Source organism: Peromyscus maniculatus, chromosome 5, assembly GCF_049852395.1.
Source record: "Peromyscus maniculatus bairdii isolate BWxNUB_F1_BW_parent chromosome 5, HU_Pman_BW_mat_3.1, whole genome shotgun sequence".
NCBI lineage: Eukaryota > Metazoa > Chordata > Mammalia > Rodentia > Cricetidae > Peromyscus > Peromyscus maniculatus.
Window position 1 is genome coordinate 98,901,903 of NC_134856.1, and position 22,185 is coordinate 98,924,087.

Sequence of the window (22,185 nt, forward strand, 5' to 3'; positions counted from 1 at the left end):
TGATGTTACTTGTGTTGATGAGATAGGTTTATTAATGCTTTAAAAATTAATTATAAATTTAAACTATGTTTTGGTTGTGATTAAAAATACCCTCCATGTAGACAGACAGAATCATATAAAACTCTTGAAAGTCTTCAATAATTTTCTATCATGCAAACTAGTTCTGAGACCAAAGAGTTTTAGAGCTGGTGACCTAGAGAAATGTCAATATTTTCCTGTAAAAGAGGCAGCCAAAACTCTGTCTCTGATTAACCTTGATTTTTTTTAAAAGAAATGCAACTCATGAAGCAGCCGGAGAAAAGACAGTACAAATGCTATGTCTATTACTTTTTCCAAAATATTTAGTCTTAAGTTCATGTCATCTGCCTTTGTACTTGCTTCTCATAACCTGATCTTGTAAATAAACATCTTCACCCTGATAACTCATCATTGGAAGATAATAAAAGAATTTCTCTGTATTAACACAATGTAGAAACATTGTTGAATATTTTCTCTTTGTAGCTTTTTCCTAATGGTGAGGATTTAAGTCACAGGGTCATTGATAATCTGTATTTGCATCCATTCCCCCACATCATCTAGAGCAGTGGTTCTCAACCTGTGGGTGGAGACACTCTGGGGGTTAACTGACTCACAGGGATTACATATTAGATATCCTGCATATCAGATATTTACATTATGATTCATAACAGTAGCAAAATTACATTTATGAAGTAGCAATGAAAGCAATTTTATGATTGGAGGTCACCACAGCTTGATGAGCTGTATTAAAGGGTCACAACATTATGAAGGTTGAGAAGTACTGCTCTAAAGAAATAGAAACAAAATGCTAGGAAATAGTCACTCAACTGGGCATGGGGGAGACGATTTGGAAATCTGTCAAGTCTGACTTTTTCCTTTTAGTCCAGGAACTTTATCAGTTCACACTAACTGGATCACAGAAGGACTGATTTTCCTTCTGTGTCTACACAATAATGGTGAGATCTCTTTCACCCCCAGAAGCTGGAGAAGAACAATGCAGCATTCTGCAGGTCTCAGGTAGCAGCCAGGGGCTTGCCAGCATGCTTGACACCTGAATCCTCCTGTGAAGGGCATCGTTAACTCTCTTTTGAAGGTGGCATACTTGCCACTATCTGGAGACATATGGTGACTTCTTCCCTGCCAACGGAAACCAAGCCCCTGTGCCAGAGACTGAGCCAACCAGTACTGACTCCCAGACCTCCTTTCCCAGGGGAGGGTACATGAGCAGCCCCCAGCATTGTTGTCTGTTCTGAGTCCAACAGCATGCTGAGCTCCTGGGTATCATGGTGTCAGGCACACAGAAAAGAAGAGGACGTGATCAATAGATAGAAGAGGTGATAAGGAGGACAGTAACCCTCTCTGATCTCTTTGCTGATAGGCAAGAGTTGGCGCCCAGGTTCTGCCCAGCAAGCTAATCCCATTCACTGGCTCAAGAAAGGAGCTCAGTGGCAAATGGCTGGCCTGTTGCTCTCAGGTTCAGCAACTTCAGCTTTTATTGATCTGTACCCTAAAGAGATGCTGGTCCAAGTGGGGTCTGTTTTCCCTTAGGACTTAGGCCACTTGTGGTCCTTCCTTCTTCTTCTTCTTCTTCTTCTTCTTCTTCTTCTTCTTCTTCTTCTTCTTCTTCTTCTTCTTCTTCTTCTTCTTCTTCTTCTTCTTCTTCTTCTTGTTTTAATCAAGTAAAAACATGTGAAAACCTGAACATTAAAAAAAAAACAAAAAACAAACAAACAAACAAAAACAAGCTTGTAAGTCTGATATAAAATAGCTATAAGGGTCATGTATTCCAAGACATGATTTTTATTCTATCACTTGTAAATACAAATTGTAATTTTGTTTTGTACCCAGAAAATATTCAAGAGTGTGTGATTTGGGGATCCATAGCCTATAGAAGACAATGATGCAGGACTTGGAGTCAGATTGTTTGGATTTGAATCCTGCTTCTCCATTTACTATAGTACTATGGTCAACTGAAAGACTTTCTGACACAGGGTCCCACAGATTGTGAACTCACTGGAGTTGTTGAGAGATAAGGCACATGAAATAGTACCTGGCTCATAGTAACAAATTTTTTATGATTACTATAATTAATATAATTAGTATTTTTATGATTCCTCTTGAAAACTTAACAAAAATATACAACACATGCCATTAATTTTAACTTTACCTTTTCCTCATAGATGAAAATAGTTGCAAGGTTTTTCTATGTAGTCACAGGTCTGCCTCAGTTTCTTTAATAGTCATATGAACTTTATTTTATGGATATACACATAAAATTTCAACAAAATTTGCATTGACTAGTATTTGGAGTTTATAGGTTTTTTTCCTACTTCAGATAATGCTTGTAAATTTTTGGTTAATATACTTGAATGATAAACTTCTAGACATGGGATCACAGGGCCAAAAATAATGTTTTGTTTTAAAATTACTCATGATTATTTAAAACAAATCTATTTAGAATTTAACTTTGATATGTTGTGAATTAAGGATCCAATTTTTCCACATCGACAACTAACTAATTACACAAATATCATTAATTGATCAAAATATACTTTCCTTCATTGGAATAAAAGACAAATTACAATATGTTGAGTTCTGGGTCTTTTTCTAGTTTATATTTTCCTCCAGTGAGTGACATTGTTATTCCTGCACATCACTTGCATCAAGTCTCTCAAATGCCTTAAGTAGGAAATAGATTTTAAAATCTTGGTGGAAGTGTCTTAGAAATGCATGATAGAAATACTGGATAAATAAATAACACTTTGGATAAATAAATAACACTTTCACACCTTCACCCTTCCAGCTTTACATATTATCAATTATTTTTGTGAGTCTGCTATTTGAAAAAACATTATTAATATATTTTATTTCATATATTTTAATTCAAACATAGAATTAAACAATCTTTTGCATTTATTTATTTGTCCTTTAGATTTTGTTTTTTTGTCAAGTTTTAGTTTTTCATAGTTTTAAAAATAGTTTTTTTTTCAAATAAGTTGGTTTCTAATTACTAAACCTGTTGTAAGATTTATTTCAAGTTTTACCTTTAATTTCTGTTTCTATATTTGTAGTATACATCCGTTTGACTCATTGTTTACTGTTTTCCTTGAGAGAGTCCTGACCTGGATGTATGCTTCACAGACTTTTGCACTATAATGAATAGATACACTGTTCCTGTCAGTGTTTCCTTATGTGAAAAGTCAATGTACACAGAGATAGTTCTTTTGACACAGACTTTTATAGGTTTCAGTTTGTGACTGATTAGCCCCATGGATTTGTGTCTGGGCAACACATCATGAAGGGAAAGCATGACAGAGAAAACCACCCCACTTACAACCATGGGGTAAGAGAAATAGAGGGAACTCAAGCTGGGTCCCTTAAAAGACAATAATCTAAAGGCCTTTTTGCCAGGTTCTGCTTCTGAAAGTCTCTAACCTACTTCCTAACCATAAGTACCAAGTCTACACATCAATTTTGGGAGCCACATAAGATCTTACATTGGCATAGAACATACATGGAGACATGAATTTCCTCCTTATTGACTCCTATTTCTTTGTGAAATTTATTTTTGTGTATACATATTTTTAATGATGAGAAAAATATGTTATTGTGAAATTTTATACCTATTTTGAAGTATTGTAGCTATCTATCAAATATTGAGCTAGTTTGTAATATTATTTACTATTTTTCTTTTCAATGTTGATTTAAGATAGCAGAAATCATCAAATGCTGAAATGTACAGATCTACTCCAGTGTCAAAATGTGCTAGTTAATAACTCTCTGATGTGACTGATTTTTAATTTGACTGATTCTACTTCTTTCCTTTAAAAAATTGTTTTGAAAACTGGATATTACCCAGTAAAATCTAGCATAATTTCCCCAATTTTCATAGCAGGAAAAATATTTGAGACTCTGAGTAATATAAATAAATCAAATTTCATGTTTTGAGTATTGAAATGATGAAGTTGTGTGAGGTCTAAAAGCTGTAGTCAGGGTGTATCTCCAGTTCCCCACTGCATCTCACTCAAGCGAAAGTTAGGGACTTGAGACAGCCAAGGGCCATGCAGGGGTCAGCCCTGACTTGGTCTATTACATTATCTCCTATGTTGTCTTTCTTGTTCCAGACCAACTCTGTGGGTCTGCTTAATATTTCTGAACACTTGTCCCTTCTCTTAGTTTAAGAATACTGTATTTTCTCTTCCCCTTATCTAGAATCTTTTTCCCTCTGATAGCCACAAGACCTGAATGCTCATTTCTTCTAGTCACAGTTTCAAATGCTGCTTGTTAGTGACGTTTTACTTTGCCAGCATCCATGCCATGCTGCTTAGGATAGCACAGTTCTCTTCTAGTTGGCACTCTCCAGTTCCCTTTCCTGTTGCCCAGCTTGTCATAGCATCAAACATCATCACAGCGTAAGGTGTTTATTCTGTATGGTGTCTGTCTCCCCTCCTTCTGCCCAGCTTGATAAGCCTAGGAACTATTTTTTCTCCTATTTTTCCTTATTAAAAATAGACCTTTTTTCATACAATATATCCTGATTACAGTTTCCCATCCTCCACCTCCTCCGAGAATTCTCCACCTCCCATCCCAATCAAATCCACACACTTTCTGTCTCTTTTAGAAAACAAGCAGACATCTAAAGGATAATAATAAAATAAAATAAAATAAAATAAAATAAAATAAAATAAAATAAAATAAAATAAAAAAGACAAAACAAAAACAAATCAGAATAGGACAAAGCAAACAGAATAAAAAGAGCCAAAGAAAGAGCACAAGAAACACACACACACACACACACACACACACAAACACACACACACACACACACACACACACACACACACACACACACACACACACAGGAATCCCATTAAAAAAAGAAAAAAAACACAAAACCAGAAGCCATAATATGGCTATATATCCCAGGAAATAAAACCTAAATACAGCAGGATGGCTGCACATATGAACTCACAGAAACTGTGGCAGCATGCAACACAGTCAGCATGAATCTGTCGGATAGGATCCTGGAGTTCAGAGAAAAGTGGATATATATATATATATATATATATATATATATATATATATATATATATATATATCCGTTAAGGCTAAAAAATGTCTTGACAAAACATTATGAGACGAAGAACCTCCACTGGCTAGGCATTGGGTTCTGCACTTGAGAGTGGTTTGTACCCCCAGTGAGATCTAGTTGGAGACAACTATGTTTTCATTTCCAAATGGTTATCAATGGGTGATAGCTTCTAGGCTAGAGATGGGAGTGTGTTTCCACTTTTCTCTCAGCTCCAGGATCCCATCCGGCACAGACTCACGCTGACTGTGTTGCATGCTCCACAGTCTCTGTGGGTTCATATGTGCGGCCATCCTGCTGTATTTATGTCTTGTTTCCTTGGAGTTTCCCATCCCTTTTGGCTCTTACCACCTTTCTGTCTGCACTTCTGCAGACTTTCTTGAGCTCCGAGGGGAGGGGTTTGATGGTTTGCAAAGGTTTCTCCTTTGACAGTGTGCAGAGTACTTTTCAGTACCATGAACACCAGTCTATGAAGGCTCTAGGTAGACATCAGATTGACTTTTCTGTGTTCAGTCAGCTGTGTAGGAATTGTCTTCAGCATATTGTCTGGTTATGGGTATTTGTTCCCATCTGCTGCAGAAAGAAGCTTCTCTGATGATGGTTAAACAAAGCACAGGTCTAAGTCTAGAAATACCATTAGGAGTCATTTTATTGCTATATTCTTTAGCAAAAAGGTAATATTTGGTTTTCCTCTAAGTTTCTGACCTATCTAGTCTCAGGCACTGGCCACTCAAGCAGCATTGGGTATGGGCTCCATCCCATGGAGTAGGCCTTAACTCAGACAAGATATTGGTTGGTTAGTCTCAATACTTCGTGCCACTATTTTACCATTGTATCTTGCAGGCTGGTCACCATTGTGGTAGAAGGCTTGGAAGCTGAGTTGGTGTTCACCTTTCTAATGTGGTATCATGAGGAGTACCTTCCAGTACCATGAGCTCTAGTCAGGAGTGATGAAGACTCTAGATAGGTACTAGCTCGACTTCTCCATGTTCGGGGACATATACAGGTGTTTTCTTCAGCAATAGGGCCTTAGTATTAGTTTGTGGAGATCAACCAATAGCCTTGGCTATAGCCTGGCTTATTTGGGGGTTCCTATAGGCCTCTAGGACCAACAACTCAATTAGATGTAACCCATCCTGGAACTGAAAACTTCATTTGGTAATGAGAGATGTCTAGTTGAGGTTCTGACCCCATTATTTGACAATTTCATTTAAATTACCTTCTTACACGCATGTTTTCCAAAGATTCTACTGTACTAGGTTTCTGTAGGATCCCTAGAATGGTCCTTAATTTTAGATGTCCCTCCTCATATTTCCCCCCATTGTCCCCTCCTCCTTCCCCCTCTTTGTTTGAGCCTCTTGTTCCTGTTCCTCCCAATTCCATCCATAACTATCTATTCTATTTCTCCTTCTTAGGGAGATCCATCCCTCCCTTACTCCCTTACTCTTTAAATGATCTCTGTTTTTATACTGATTGCAGCCTGCTTATTTTTGACTTAACAGCTAACATTCACATATAAGCAAACCTAGGATTTCCTAATGCAAGAACTTTTACAAAATGAATTGTTTGTCTAAAATACAATATGGTTTATAATGAAATTTTTCAAGTCCTTCATATACAGGTGATTTATAATATATAATCTTATTTTTCTGTTTTAAAGCAAAGATACTCTTCTGACTTTTTAATTGGGTATTGGTTGCACATAAAAAGGATTATTGAGTCTTTATTTTCACAGTGTTATTAACTATTGATTTAATGACATTATTCTCATATATGCAGCCATTTCTAGAAGAGACTGTTTCATAGCAGAATTTCTTGTATTATGACTCTTAAAATCTTTTTGCCTCCTCTTCCACAATGTTCCCTAAGCCATAGATGCATGAACTGTGATGTAGATATATCCCTTGAGGCTGGGATCCACGTGATCTGTTGATTTCTGTATTATATCTCTTGTAGATTTTTGTGATAGTCTCCATTTGCTTGGTAGAGGGGCTTCTTTGATGAGAGGGCAGTAGCCACAATTGTCTATGAGTATAAGGATAAGATTTAGACTCTAGAAAGGAATTATTCTGGTCCAGCAAAGTGCCAGTGGATCTGTGACTTCATTGGCCTGGAAAGCTGTCTAGATTTCCTATACCAGACATGGTTTCCTCCTGTTGAATGGGCCTTGAGTCCAATTAGATAGCTGTTCATTACTATCAACATGTGAGTGCCACTTATTGTATTTTTTATGCGAATCTTTCCATGCTGGCAATTTTCATGTTTCATAGGTTGCAGCTGAAAAGGCCTGCTTAATAGTTTTACTCCTTTGGAAGCTTGTATAGTATTTTTTGAAGGAGGCATTATGGTTAAATCCATCTCTAGTCACTGGGTTTTATTTCCAAAGTATACAAGGTTTTTGGCAATAGGGACTCATTCTCAACCTTTGAGAGACCATCAAGTGTTACCTCAATAATTTATTGTTTTGGTAGTCTCTTAGACTACCCTACTCAACCATTCAAATGGAAGCTTTTCATATCCAATATTGGACACACACACACACCCAGTTATGTATAGTGTGTATGTATATAACTTTAGTGAATATAAAATAAAATAATTTTGGTGCTTTATCAAGCAATGTTGGTGCTATTTGTCCCTTGTTCTGCCTTCTCCTTCTGTATTGACTATCTACCTTCCTGTCCAGCTGAAGCCCTCTTCCCATTATTCTGTTTTCTACTTTATATCACCAGTATCCTGCTCTTTCACTCCAAATCCCCAATCTACCCATGGTTCTTTTATACATTTCTAGTTTCTAGGGATAGTCTATGTTGCATACTCAAATATGAGCATTTGGAGCTAGGAAGTAAATAAAGATAAGAGAGAACATTCAGTGTTTGTCTTTCTCAATCTAGGTTACCTCATTCAATATATTTTCTAGGTCCATTTATTTACCTGCTAAATCTCATGTTTTCTTTCATTTTGTTTATAGATGAATAGTATTACATTTTTATATGTATCACATATTCATTATTCATTAATCTACTGAAGGCATTTAGGACTATTAATTCAAACAAGTCAAACATAGACACACATACTTTGTGCCTCAAACAAAAGGAGGTAAAATTCATACTTCACTGGGTCTCAGTACCATATTTAATGTAAAATAAAATGGGAAAAAATAGTCCTCCTTTAAGAAAATTTACTTCTATTTTGCCCAGAAACACTTGTTGAGAACAGGTTGCCACTAACAGCTGGTGCCCACTGACTGATGGAGAGACATGGATGAGCAAGCAGAGCTTGCATATTTAATACACAATGGAGATTCGCACTGCTCCTTCCAGACAGCGATCAAGATCAGACCAGATTGAAGGCCGAGGGGGGTAGGCCAGGGATTCAGGACACTGGGAGGTCTGGTCCCAAGAGCCTAGAGGATGGAGACAGAAAGAGCAGGTGGCTGCACATAATAGGTACACCTGAAACAGGCACCATTCACTTAACATCTCCATTTAAGTGGACTTCTTCCTGCTAACCCAATTTCTGGGGAAGCTCACTGACTTGGGAGAAGTATTGCTTTGTTCCAGACTGAAGTCTAAACTTCATTGGAAACACACCACAAAGACATCATCTGTTCCAACATTTCTCAGCTCCCCCCATGTAAGGTTGGCCAGGATAAAATCTAGACAGAAGTAATGGTGACACAGAAGGGAACAATGAGATGCTGTTTGATCTCAATTTTTAATTTTTTTTTTTTTACTATTTCAGTCTATTAAAAACATGCTTATCCAAACTCATGTTTGTAGAGCTACAAAGGCTTTGAGTGTCAAGATTAGAGTTTAAAAAACTGAAAACAACAACAAAAAAGTAAAGGATGCCAGCCCTTAATGCTGGACAACTGGGTTTTATTTGGCTGGAGTTCTTTCAGTCTGTCAGAAGCACTGACTTCTCTTCTGTTTGTTTTGTTTCAGAAACAGAATCTCACTTCATGCTCAGGCTGGCTTTGAACTCAGTCTTGCTGCCTCTAGCCCCAGTTCTGGGATTATAGACGTATGCCATCCTCAAAGCTTGTTGAAAGATTTTTCTGGATGAAGACACTTATGTGTGATATGTGCCAACTATAAAAGAATGGAAGTCAATATCCTTTGTGATTCTAGTGAATATGTCACTAAATGAAGGTGTTCCCAGCTCATGAAGTAAGAGAGAACTATTTATAGCATCAGGAATGGTGCAATGATAGATCTTGACTCATCTTGTGCCAGTTACAATCCTTAATCAGAGCATTAACAAGAAGGAACATTTTTCTCCAGAGACACTGTTGCAGGTTTGAATTCTGATAAGCATACACATGATAAGAAGTCAACACAATTGGCTTATGATGGCTCTGTGGATTGAAGTAAGGAAGTACCAGGCTGAAGAAAACCACCCTTTCTGATGGAGAGACAACCAGTCTCTTTGATGATCTACACAGTGTGTCACCAGATGCCAGGCCCCAAATTTCAGCTCCCTGGTAGAGAGGTCTGAGGTTCATTTAAATACTAAGGTCAAAGTTAAAGAGAAAATTGTTGTGCTTTTGTAGGGGTGGGGAGATAAACTATTATAATTACTGGGGGTATAAGAAAAAAATGTTCTTTCTAGCCAAGGTGGAAAATGTGTGGTGAGTTAAAAAGTAATCTCATTCATATTCATATTCATATTCATAATGGTTTGAAATGCTAGAAAAGAAATTTACCTAATCTGTAGAAGAAATAGGACAAGAATAAGAAGGGTACAACTTCATTTGAAGTATCTTTATTTAAAATTATTTCTATGAGAATGTCAAAAATGTCAACACGATTAGTAGAGAAATAATGCCAACATCATATAATTGTTATATATTTAAGTTTATCTGTAAAATGAAGAACCCATAGTGACAGATAGTTTTCCATGTTTGTTTTTCCTTTAACAAAATAAGACAATAAATCCATTATGGCTTGGGATTTGGGGGTGAAAGCGAATGAAATGCTTGTTCTGCTATAGAGTGGCTTCTATTTGATGGCTTCCTGGATCTCATTTATTCCTATGCATTTGGTATTAATTGTGCTTAAGACTTGGATATGACAGGATCTTGGAGGAGACAATGAGGGTGTCACTATATAAAGTGATCACAGCTTGAGCTGTGGCTCACTAGGGGTACAGGAACCATGAAAGTCAAAATGGTGACCTTCAAGTATGATACACCAGGGGCAAGTTTGGAGTTCTGATGATTAGGAGAAAATTGCTATAACTTCAGTGTTGGCCTGAGAAGCAGCAAGTCTCCAATGCATTTTTTAAAGTGTTTTCCATCGTTAATTTAGATATTTCAAGGGAAATTTTATCCATATGTTTGGGATCCATTTAGACTTAACTCATAAATATACTCCATCAAGGACTGCCAAACTCTGCATTTACTAGAATCAAGCAGTTTCATGGGACAACAATACAGACAGGAAATTTGATATCCAAGGGTCCATCACTCAGACAAGGAAGAGAAACCATCAGGTCCAACCACTGCCTATAAATAATCTTTGAGCAGTAATTTACTCTGTAATACCGTCATAGCAAAACAAACCACTTGCAACTGTTGGGGCACACACAGATACACAAACATTCAATGCATGTCTCTTCATAGGAAAACAGCATAGCACACAGTCTTTCTTGCTGCCACATCCAGAAAGGTTAACAACCCTAATAGGAAATTATAGCCTTCTATTTATTTCCATATTTAAAAGAATCTGGATAGACTTTCTGCTTCTTCCTTTCTGTCTTTCCTGTATGCCTGACAACCATGGGGTTGGCGAAGTCACAGGCTGAGAATCCCTGTGTCTTCTGCGTACCACTGATCAGTAGGATAACTTTGATTAACTGTATTGAGTTTGTATTAATAAAATGCCATTTTTCAGCTATGTTGATATTGTATTACTGAGTAATATTTTCCAAATTAAATCTCCATCAGCTGAGATTTGTCTATGCTGTACTTGGGAGCTGTGCTCTGAGGATTGTGAATCCTAGTGTCTTCCACTTGGAATTGTACAAATATTGTTGTCTCAATGAAGATAAAATATAAGTTTATTGCTTTAAAAAAGGTCAATTTCTATATATTGTTAATCAAACATCACCTTTCAATGCATTATGAGCTTTTAATCTTTTCATACTGTCTTGGAGACTTGATAAATGAAGAAGAAATCTACAATCCATTTCTACATCTTCTGAAATTTATTATGACAGTGGCACCTGATATCTCAAAACACCTGTTGGAATCTAATAACAAAACACATCTCAGACATTGTGATCATGTTATGAAAGAGGGAGGGAGGAGAAAAGGAAAGGAGAGGGAAGAGAGAGATACAGAGAGAAAGGATATGAAAGATGATTTACTATATGAATTCAGACATTTGAGCATATTCAACTCACAATTATTGGTAGGTAGGGACAGCAATTCACTGGTGAGGGGATAATAATTCAGAAGTAAGATGGCTTAATTATTCCCCTACCACCTATTACCTAAATAGTTAATAACAGTTATGGTATCTGTTCATTAACAAGCATGAGGAAAAGAATAAATCGGTCAAGTAGATCATAAAATATAGAATTGTCTTTTTTAAATTAATGGTTTTATAGTTGAAAAGACCATCTATTTTTGACTTACTAAGAAAAATTACATTGTATTCTTCCCTTCTATGGGAGAGGACAATACATAGCTGGTTGTTAAATTATCAGTTTAAAAATGGTATGGAATTAGGGCAAGACAATCTTTTAAAGTAGCGTAGTGTGATGTGGAGGATGCCCACTTTCCTTCACTCTACACTTTCACTGTTGAAAAGACAAATTACCAAATTGGTTGGTAAGTATACTTTGCCCACAAGATAGAATACTTGATGCCATGTGTGGTGACGTTTTGAGGTACAACTAGACTTCAGGAAAGGAAAGCAGAGACAAAAGATGAAGGAAAGAAGAGAACTAAGTGTATTCAGAATGTTTACTGGTTCCCTTGCTTGTGGAAGCTACCAAATCCCTCTCCTGGTTTCAGTGCAAGACAAACAAGGAAGGAATGTCCTTCTCAATGTTGGTTTGAAAAGCACCAGACTGAGGCAGTTTTAGCCAGAGCAGCCAAACCCTGCTGGGAACCATGACAAACTTACCTGGTGACTCTCCCTGCCCTGCCCTCTTTCCTCACTCACAGCCTCTAGGCATCAAACTGCTTCTGTATGGCTGGCCTCAACCCTGCCCAAAACCACAAAACTCCAATATTCTCACCATCTACATTTCACTGGCAAGCCCTTCCTGGGTAGTCACAGCTGCCAATGACAAACCCATTACCTTCAAAGCATAATTTCAACATTCACTATCTACAGCCTTCTTCCCTTGGTCTATTGAATGGATTTGTTTATTTATGAATGTATCAAAAATGCTGTTTGCTATATGTATTTTAATCTTTAACCTTTATCAAATTTTTGCAAGGGACTCTAACACTTTTAGCCCTGATTGACTTTTCTTATGTCTACAGGTGGCTGAAAGTGGTCTTATTCCACCTTGAGTGGCTTTCCTTTATAAGCCTCAGAAAAATGCCCTAAAAGGAATATTTCAATACAATAAAGGTCCTTTTGTTACCTGGTGTATTAGGTAAGAGCCTGGGCCACAGCAGCCCTAACAAACTAGGTTCAGGTTCCTATCCTCAACAAGCCAATTGGAAAATAGGAAGTGGTAAGAAGAAGAGAAAATACATTGATTAGATGCAGAATGTTCAAAAGAGGGAGAAAGAGGCCAAGTTACTTTCTTAAGTCCATCTTTGGGGTCCTGATACCAAGTTCAGGACTGAATAGAAAGCATGGTCAAGGCATGATCCCCACACAGTCCTGGTCAAAGCATGATCCCACACAGTCCTGGTCAAGGCATGATCCCACACAGTCCTGATCAAGGCTGATCCCACACAGTCCTGATCAAGGCATGATCCCACACAGTCCTGGTCAAGGCATGATCCCACACAGTCCTGGTCAAGACATGATCCCACTCACTCCTGGTCAAGGCATGATCCCACACAGTCCTGGTCAAGACATGATCCCACTCAGATTTGTTGCTCTCGCCTGTCCTCCAAGGTGGCCTACCACCTCTTGAGAACTGTGTGAAATCTCTTTTCTGGGAAACCAGTGCACTTACTGATTGTCATCAGGTTTTGTCCCTTTCCTTTTCCTAGCATGAGATTCTTTGGGGAATTCTGATTTCTTAGAGAGTGTTGCTTCAATAGTCTAAATAGCTAAGGAGAGAGCACATGTGTCTCTTAAAATTCTTGCCAGCATACTTAGATTGCCCACTCTTTGTCTTAATGTACATGTCACACACCAAAAGAAGTAGAAGCAAAGACAATGGCATTCAATCATTGTCAATGGATCATGTGTAAGAGCTATTTCTCCATAACCTCTTAGCTTTACTTGCTTTTTTAAAGGAATAGCTCAAGTAAGTCCAGTCCATTTCTGTTGTTCTTGTGACTGATCTCCAACTATGAAGTTTGGGCTGGCTTTAAACTAATGATAAACCTGCTTCAGCCTCCCAAATGTTGGGGTTATAGGCAAGTCCTATATAGGTAAGTCCTATATATACCATGCACAGTATACCTATATTTTAATCCTGGCCACAGCCCCACTCTGTCTCTGAACAATGTTCTTGGAAGACATTGACAGTTAACCAGCTGAAGGTTTAATCCTGGCCGTCCCTTATCACCAGGACAAGACCTGCCTCAGATAATCTAATGTGAGGAGGCAGTTGACAGACAACAAGGAATTAGTGCCAATAAGACTCTTTAGTGCCAGTTTCATGCAACTGGGAGTTCTGGAAGGAGGGGCTCTCAGGCCAGGCCATCTGCTTTCTGTCCTGTGGGTGATTGCCTAGCACCTCAAAACTCCACAGGTTCTTATGTCCAAAGCCCTGAGTCTACATAATATTAACAGACAAAACTTATAAGGTTCTTTTTTTAAAAAATACAACCAACAATAAAACACAATATAAGAAAAGTAGTTAGAGAATTAAGTATTTATTTATGGATATATTCCTCTCCTTAGATGAGATCCAGCACACTTTAATAATCAGAGATGCTAGTTTGGAGTGCTATGTTAAAGGCTTATCTAATCTTCGATCTCCTTCTATCATGTAGGTCCTTGGGATTGAACTCGGGTTCTCAGGCTTGGTGCCAAGTGACCATACTCACTGAACCATCTTGCCACCCCCAGTTTAGAAATTTCTTGAGCATTAACAAAATTATATTTATGTTTTCATTTTCTGTTATACTTGACTATTAAAAATAAGTAGATTTAAAACTTTTTCCAAAACTTGTTTTGAAGGAAAATTCTTATCAAAATCTGTAGTAATACAAAACTTTGTAATTTAGCAACACGTTTATCTTACATCTGTTGTTTCACATGAACAAACTGGACGTTAAGGAAAGTGGTTTAGATGCTTATTGTCCTTCAAAATACTTGACTGAGAAGATAAGTATCTTTCCTAATCCTGTAACAAGAGTTTTTTTGGGTTTTTGTTTTGTTTTGTTGTTTCTTGTTGTTGTTGTTGTTGCTGCTGGTGGTGGTGGTGGTGGTGGTGGTGGTGGTGGTGGTGGTGGTGGTGGTGGTGGTGGTGTGTGTTTCCCTAAACCTCAATTTTAAGAATTAACATTTAAAAGTTCCAGCCCATCACCTTTAATCCTAGCACTCGGGAGGCAGAGGCAGGTGGATCTCTGTGAGTTCGAGGCCAGCCTGGGCTACCAAGTGAGCTCCAGGAAAGGCGCAAAGCTACAGAAAAACAAAAAACAAAACAAAACAAAACAAAAAGTTCCAGCCCAAACCATTCCACCAGAAAGGAAGCTCAGCTGTCAGGTCTGACTGAGGTTAAGCCTGCATAACAAGGTGTCTGTCTGTTTGTCTGTCTATCTGTCTGTTTGTTTGTTTCAGTCTCAATTATTACCATTAACCATAAAATTCCTATATTTTAGCTAGCTGTTTTTGTTTTTTTCAGAGAAAAAAAAAGACAAAGAAACAGCAGCTCTTGTACATTAATGGAGTCTAAAAATCACCCCCAGACATACGTGTACATGCGCACACACTGTCAGCGGTCCATGCCAAGACTAGAAATGCCAGTTTATAATAAGTTCAAAAGAGCAACAATGAAGTGGCCAGAGGCTTCTACTAGTTTCTCAGGCATCCTCAGGGCAGATTACTGTTGTCCTGTGCTACTTTGAGGATTGTTAAATTTACAAAAGACTACTCAATGCCGTTCCCCCTAGGGGACACCAGTACACACAGACATTTTAATGTCTACACAATCACAATGGTGACATCAAACAGACAAAGCTGCTCACCAAACGGCAACTGTTGAAATGTTTCCAAAAGAACACTAAAACTCAAGGAAGCCTCCAGATAACCAACAAGAAATTTTGTGAAAGTCCAAACCAAATCCAAAATCTTATTTATCTGCTTCACCAAACAGAGACAAAAGCAGCTGGTGGGGGCTGAAATGGAAAGGTAAGAAAAAGCCCATGGAATGAAATGATTCCAACAGGCACATGGCATCACTGAATCTTTCTGCTTTATTCAGGGTCAACATGTGAGTACTGGCATGCAAAAATGTATCTCTGCTGGCCATAGCTCCTAATTGATATCAGGATTGTTGTTATAAGGGCTTTGGCCCCTAGATGTCCTTGGCTTGGCTACCTGTCTGAATAGACCAACTAAAGAAACAAGTAATAATGAAAAGCACAGAAGAGTGATTTATTTAATGTGGACACACTGGGAAGATGAACAAAAAGGTCCAATGACAACTCACATCATTTTTGGGGTCCTGACAGAAGTTTAGGCAGAAGGCAGAAGTCTGTATGACTAAGGGTTCCTGGTCAAGGAATGGTCTAGCCCATTAATTTTTGGGGCTCCAGTTTGTCTTGAAAGATAGTTTAACAAGTTGTCAGAACCATGTGAAAACTTTCTAAGAGACAATTTTCTCCTCTGGCTGGCAGCAGGCTGGGATTCTTGAGGAAATTTTACTTTCCCAGAGACTGTTGTTTCAATAGTCCAATAGCCAAAGGGTGAGCACAGTGTCTCCTTAGAATATCTTCATTCCTACCAGGATGATTACACTTTGAAGTGAATGTCTCCAAACAGAGAATCCTATTAATGTATATATCATGTTGAGCTGTAAGTCTCTTCATTCTCTAGTACCTGTTTCAAGTGTGTTTAACATGTGGGATGTCCATGAGAAATGGTGGAGGTGGAAAAATAGTGGCAGAAGAAAGGAAGTCTCTGGGGGAGGTCATAGCTCAGAAAGAAAAGGAAGGCTGCCCTCAATTACCTACGTGAAAGCAGCTCTAAGAGGGGGAGATGTAGAGATCATGCCTTCTAGCCAACGGGATGTCAGAAATGATCAGGGAGAACGTCTTCTAGAGAGACAAATGCCAAGTTTCCGGAAGGAAAAAGAGCAAAAGTGCGTCCTGAGACACCCTTTTGGGGCCTGAACCAACTTTTTTTTGGATTTCTCAATTAAATGGTCTTTTGTGTTTCCTCTTCTGTTTCAGATGGTGCACGTGTTTTGTTTTGTTTTGTTTTTCTCTCATTTTCACATAGAAATCTTGCCTGATACAGAACACTAGCCAGTAAAGAGAGTGATTTATACAAAGCATAAAATTTTGAAATGAGCAAACAGATTAATTTAACTGGAGTGAGAGTCCATATAAGACAGTAATGAGAAAACCATACGATCATCTCAATGGATGTTGAAAATGCATTGGACAGACTCCAACAGCAAAGACCTAAGCAAAAATGGATGGCTACTTCCTTATCACAATCAGAAGCATCTATGATGTTGGAGGATTTATTTGGTGATGAAACATTCCAGGAATTCTAATTAAAATGAGCCACAAAACTCAGTAGGTAGATAGATAGGTAATTTATAGATTTGATACTTTGATACATGTTCAATTCCTGACAGGGCCACTTTCTTCTTTTGTTATTGGAAATTGAAAAAGTAACCCTGAAGTTCATGGATCAAAGTGTACATGCAAACAGTGAAGACTTATTCGAAAAGGTCTTAATATATATTTTAATGTAGCAATAATACAAATGATTTAACACTGGCATGAAAATTAATCAGTGAGGGACTGAAGAGATGGCTCTGTGGTTAAAAACACTTGCTGTTCTTACAAAGGATCTTGCTTGGTTTTAAGGATCCACATAACGGCTCATAACTATCTGTAATTCCAGAGATTTCAATACCTTCTTCTGGCCTCTGCAGACACTCTACTCATGTGGTACACATACTTCCATACAGTCAAAGCACTCATATGTATACATTAAAAACAAATATTTTGCAAATTGACTGGATGGGGTTGCTAAATGATTGTTCAATGAATTTATATAATTATTTGATGGAATTGCTTGATGAATTGACAAAATGTTTTGGCAAGATTAGAAGTAGAGTTCTATTTATAAAATATTTAAATATACAAAAATACATACAAACATTCTGAATTTAATATTAGTAGCAAAAATGAGAGAAAGTCAAGGAACGTATTGTAGAGGCTATATGTCCTAAACCTGAAACATCTCTGGAAAAATAAAGATAAGTTCAAATAGGGAAAGAAAGTAAAACAAATATCAAATTTATTTCTTAACAGACAACCCTAACTAAATATATAATTATAAATCAATTTTATTTTGAAAAATGACAAAAATATTTTCTGACAAACTTTAAAATTATAAATTTTAAATATTATTTTTTGAAGATAGGCAACAGAATTATAGGTTCTCCTTGCTATTTATATGAGTTAATTTTTCTTTGTGTTATTTTCTTTTTAAGTGAAAATCCAAGAGAAAAGTGAAAGGCAAATTTGTCATTAACCCTTTGGACTTTGACTATTGATAGGACAACTAAAATTGCCAGGACTTTTGAAATCTTTAAACAATACATTGAATACATATAATTATGTTAATTGCTATTATTCCCAATGTTCTTTATACAAATTGTTTTAATTTTATATGCATTATCTAAAATTAGTGTACACATTCAAAAGATATTTTTAGATATATTTTGAAACAGGACCTCCTTGTTTAATTGTACATGGGTGTTTATGTAGATTCTTTTTGTACTCTTAGCTATGTGAAGGAGAAAGCATGGTTATTCTTTTTCTATAATGAGCCTTTTGGCAACCTTTCTTAGAAAATATGTAGGGGAGAAAAATCAAAGTATGTAACTTTGGAAAAAAGTCATTCTTTTACTTTTACTCTCTTACAATACCTCACAAAGTAGGAACTATCCTATAGGGTATCCAGCCATTACATGTAGATACAAAGATAACAAAATACTTCCTAAGCCTTGACTTGATAGCCTGCAAGTTGTGGTTCTGAGAAACATCCACAGAAAGCCCTTGAAACAGAGCCTAGCATACTGCAAACACTCTAGACATGTGCTCTGCTGATTTCCCTTGCTTCTCTGGAACAGTAGAGGCACCCTGAAAGCCACTGGCATAGTAGGAGCATGTTGCTAACTCTGTGACTGTCTCTACCTCCCAGATGATTGCCTCCCTTTTCCCAGGTTGCAATTTACTCTAGATAAACATGATCAGGACACACCCAGGTCAGAGGCTTCCATCCAAGTTGCTCTGCTGCCTGGCCATACAATTAGCAATGCATTCCCTTGTGGTTATTAATCATTTATTGATAGCAATAGAAGGTGAGAAATTCCCATGTTGGATACACAGGTGAAGTCTGTCACTCCAATCCAAGTCCTGTGCATGCAAAGAGAAGCCATGTCCTACTGTCTATTGCTAGTCATATCTCAAAATGGCTTAAATCATTGTTGTGCTGTGCTGAGCTGCTGGTAGGTTCTTCAGACTAACCTGAGGGCTACTATGTGGGTCTTGTTCAACATGTGCTACAGGGTTGGGTAAGAGAGGAGACTGTTAAACAGAAGAAAGGATTTTACTATATTTACATATTTACATGGATTATACTTTTTAAAGAGCAAGTTTTGCTAATAGTGGCATTTCATGTGTCATGGATAATGCATCTATGGTTAACTAGTCATTAGGCATGTACCATTGCCTGTGGGGTTGATTTTTCCTATAGGGACTGTTTAAGATCTCAGACCGAGGCAGCACTTGCTGTGTTAATAAAAGGCAAATAGCCCTGGGTGGTTGAAATCTGTTGTGTAGTCTGTATGTTGTTCCTACCTTCCTGGCTATGATTTCTGAGCCATACTTAGATCTCCAGATGCCAAGAAGTAGTCATAATGATGGAAGTAGAAGGCTGGGAAGGGGATCTCCTTCATGAACACCAAGGGGTCATTCATGATGCCCAACTATGGTGCTCAGTCTGGACCCAAAGCCCAAATATTAATCCTCCCATCCTTCACTCCCTCTTGGAGGGCATCCTTTGGATTTCATTCCTTTGTTTGTTTGCCAGTGTTCAGAAATTCCTTGAATTTTCTACCTTGTGGTTAAAGGCAGATTTTCTTGTTTCCTTCACAATGGAGTAAGCTTAACTGCTTTACTAGTCACCCCAGCTAGAACAGGAGAGGTCCTCCTGACCAACTGACTACGTTCATGATGGTAGAAATGGGGGCGGGGGGGGGGGGGGATTAAAAATTCCAACATGCCTGTCAATGACCCAGAGAGTATTACAGTGTAATATTTAATTGCTCTAAAATTCATTTCGTGCTTTCAAATCTACTCTAATAAAGAATTCCCTAATGCTCTGGCCTTCTCCTTCGACATTCTAAGCTGGGAAAGAGGACAGTTGTCCCAGTAAGGATGCTATACATGAATCACAGACAAATATTGTCACCAATTTGCCTCAGAAAAGCCATTGCAATAGTTCCTTTTTAAAGACACAGCAAGTGAATTTTCTCATGTACCCTCAACATCTAACACAACCAGGGACTTTTACACATACCTGCTAGACAGGTAACATATTCCCTTTTAAAAAAAAAAAAGTGGAAATTCTTTGCTTCAAGTTGTAAACTAAATGCTCCTCCCCTTGGAAATCTCAGAATAGGTCTCTGTGATATCAAAATCCTATGCTGGGAAAACCAGAAGCAAACAATGCCATAGGGGACTGCCTTTGAAATGGAGCCTGGGAACTAGTCAACCACACAGCAGTATTTGTTTGCTTTCCTTGTTTTCCCAGAACAGCACTCACCTGAAGCAACAGTCTGAACTTTGTCCTTTGTGGGGATAAGGAGGGGCAGGAGAAGGGAAGCCTTCTGGCTACTTGTCAAGGCATTCCCAACTAGAGACTGTTCAGAGTGTATATCTTAGGTAACTCTAGGCCTACTATTTATTTCACCTGGCTAGATATACAGGGACTATGGCATCCTCAGCTAAGTAACAATTCTTTAATCATCCTTTAAGCCCAAAGTTTCTTGCTCCCTGGCATTGGTGGTATGTTTGCATACTGAGAATATGGAGAGGATTTGACCAGCTCTTACTTTGTATTCAGTCCATCTGAAGCCATTACTTCCTTCTGTAAACTTTAGTCACAGATGTCAGAAAGGAAACAAGGGGCTCTTTTCCAGGACAGCTTATTTGGCAGACTTCTAATCCTGACTTCCACTCAGGAGGGCAGAGATGGGACACTCTCCTCCATTGATAATGAAACCTACGTCAGAGTCTTAGGCTCTTTCTTTCTTTTTCTTTTTTTTTTTTTTTGTCTTTTTGAGACAGGGTTTCCCTATGTAGTTTTGGTGCCTGTCCTGGATCTTGCTCTATAGACCAGGCTAGCCTTGAACTCACAGAGATTCGCCTGCCTCTGCCTCCCAAGTGCTGGGATTAAAGGCGTGCACCACCAACGCCTGGCTTCTTAGGCTGTTTCAAATGACAAGACTCAGATGGTACTTTGCAGAACTTTTTCGGTGTGGTCACTTAAAATATACCAAGTAAAAGGACCATTATACCAGAATTGAAACATCACCTTCTATGTCAAAAGCCTGATTTTGATGACTTATAATTGACATTCCCCAAGTCAAAAGCTTGTGATTGTCTCTGCTCAAAGGCTCCACCTCACCAATATTGTTTGATTGTTTGTAGAGGCAGCATCACTATGGAGCCCATCCTGGGCTGGAACACATGATTCTTCTGATTCTCCCTATTGGGGGATTGTAGGAGAGTGCCATCAAGCATCCTACCATTGTAATATTGTTTCTACTTTCTATTTCTGGAGCCCAAGATTAGGTACTTTGTAGCTGAAGTTTTCCTGTGTCCTGCCTGGCCTGCAGTCAGGGCAAATCTCTCTCACCCTCTCCACAGGATTTCTGTACTATCTGAACAGGAAAGCTGTGGACATCACTTCCAGTAAGGTCAGTTGCTTGTAGCTGGAGAATTTCTCTCTAGCCCCCTCCAAGCCCCGGCAGTCCCGCAGCCCATTTATAAAATAAACACACAGGCACTTATATTATTTAAACTGTTTGACCTCATGGCTCAGACTTCTTGCTATCTAGTTCTCATATCTTAAATTAACCCATTTCTATAAATCTATACCATGCCATGTGGCTTGTGCCTTACCAGTACCTTTACATATTGCTTCTCATGGCGGAGGCTGGCAGCATCTCCTGACTCAGCCTTCCTGTTCCCAGAAGTCTCCTCTCTCTTTGTCCCACCTATACTTCCTGCCTAGCTACTGGCCAATCAGTACTTTATTTATTAACCAATCAGAGCAACACATTCACAACATACAGGGTGATATCCACAGCAGTACCTGCCTTTAAACTTTTCAAATAACAATTGACAGTTGAGTTAGTTACTATCCAGGAAAGGTTATTCTGCTAATCAAACTTTTCCCCCAGTCTTCTTGTTCACTGACCACAAAGATTCTCTCTTGGGTCCCCAAAACCATCCCTGGCTAGCTACATGATAAAACCCTTTGTTTCATGAATGAGGTTTCTGTTCATCACTGCTTCATTCAGGACTACAGAGTTGGCACTCTAGGAATCACGTTTTGCCCAGTTCTGAAGAAGCACTTTCCAATGTGGGCTTTGCTAAGTAGTCTAATTAACTTACATTATCGAAGGTGTGGCTTGCTCCTCTCTCTTAGTGTAGCTGAAAAATAAGATGAGGAGAC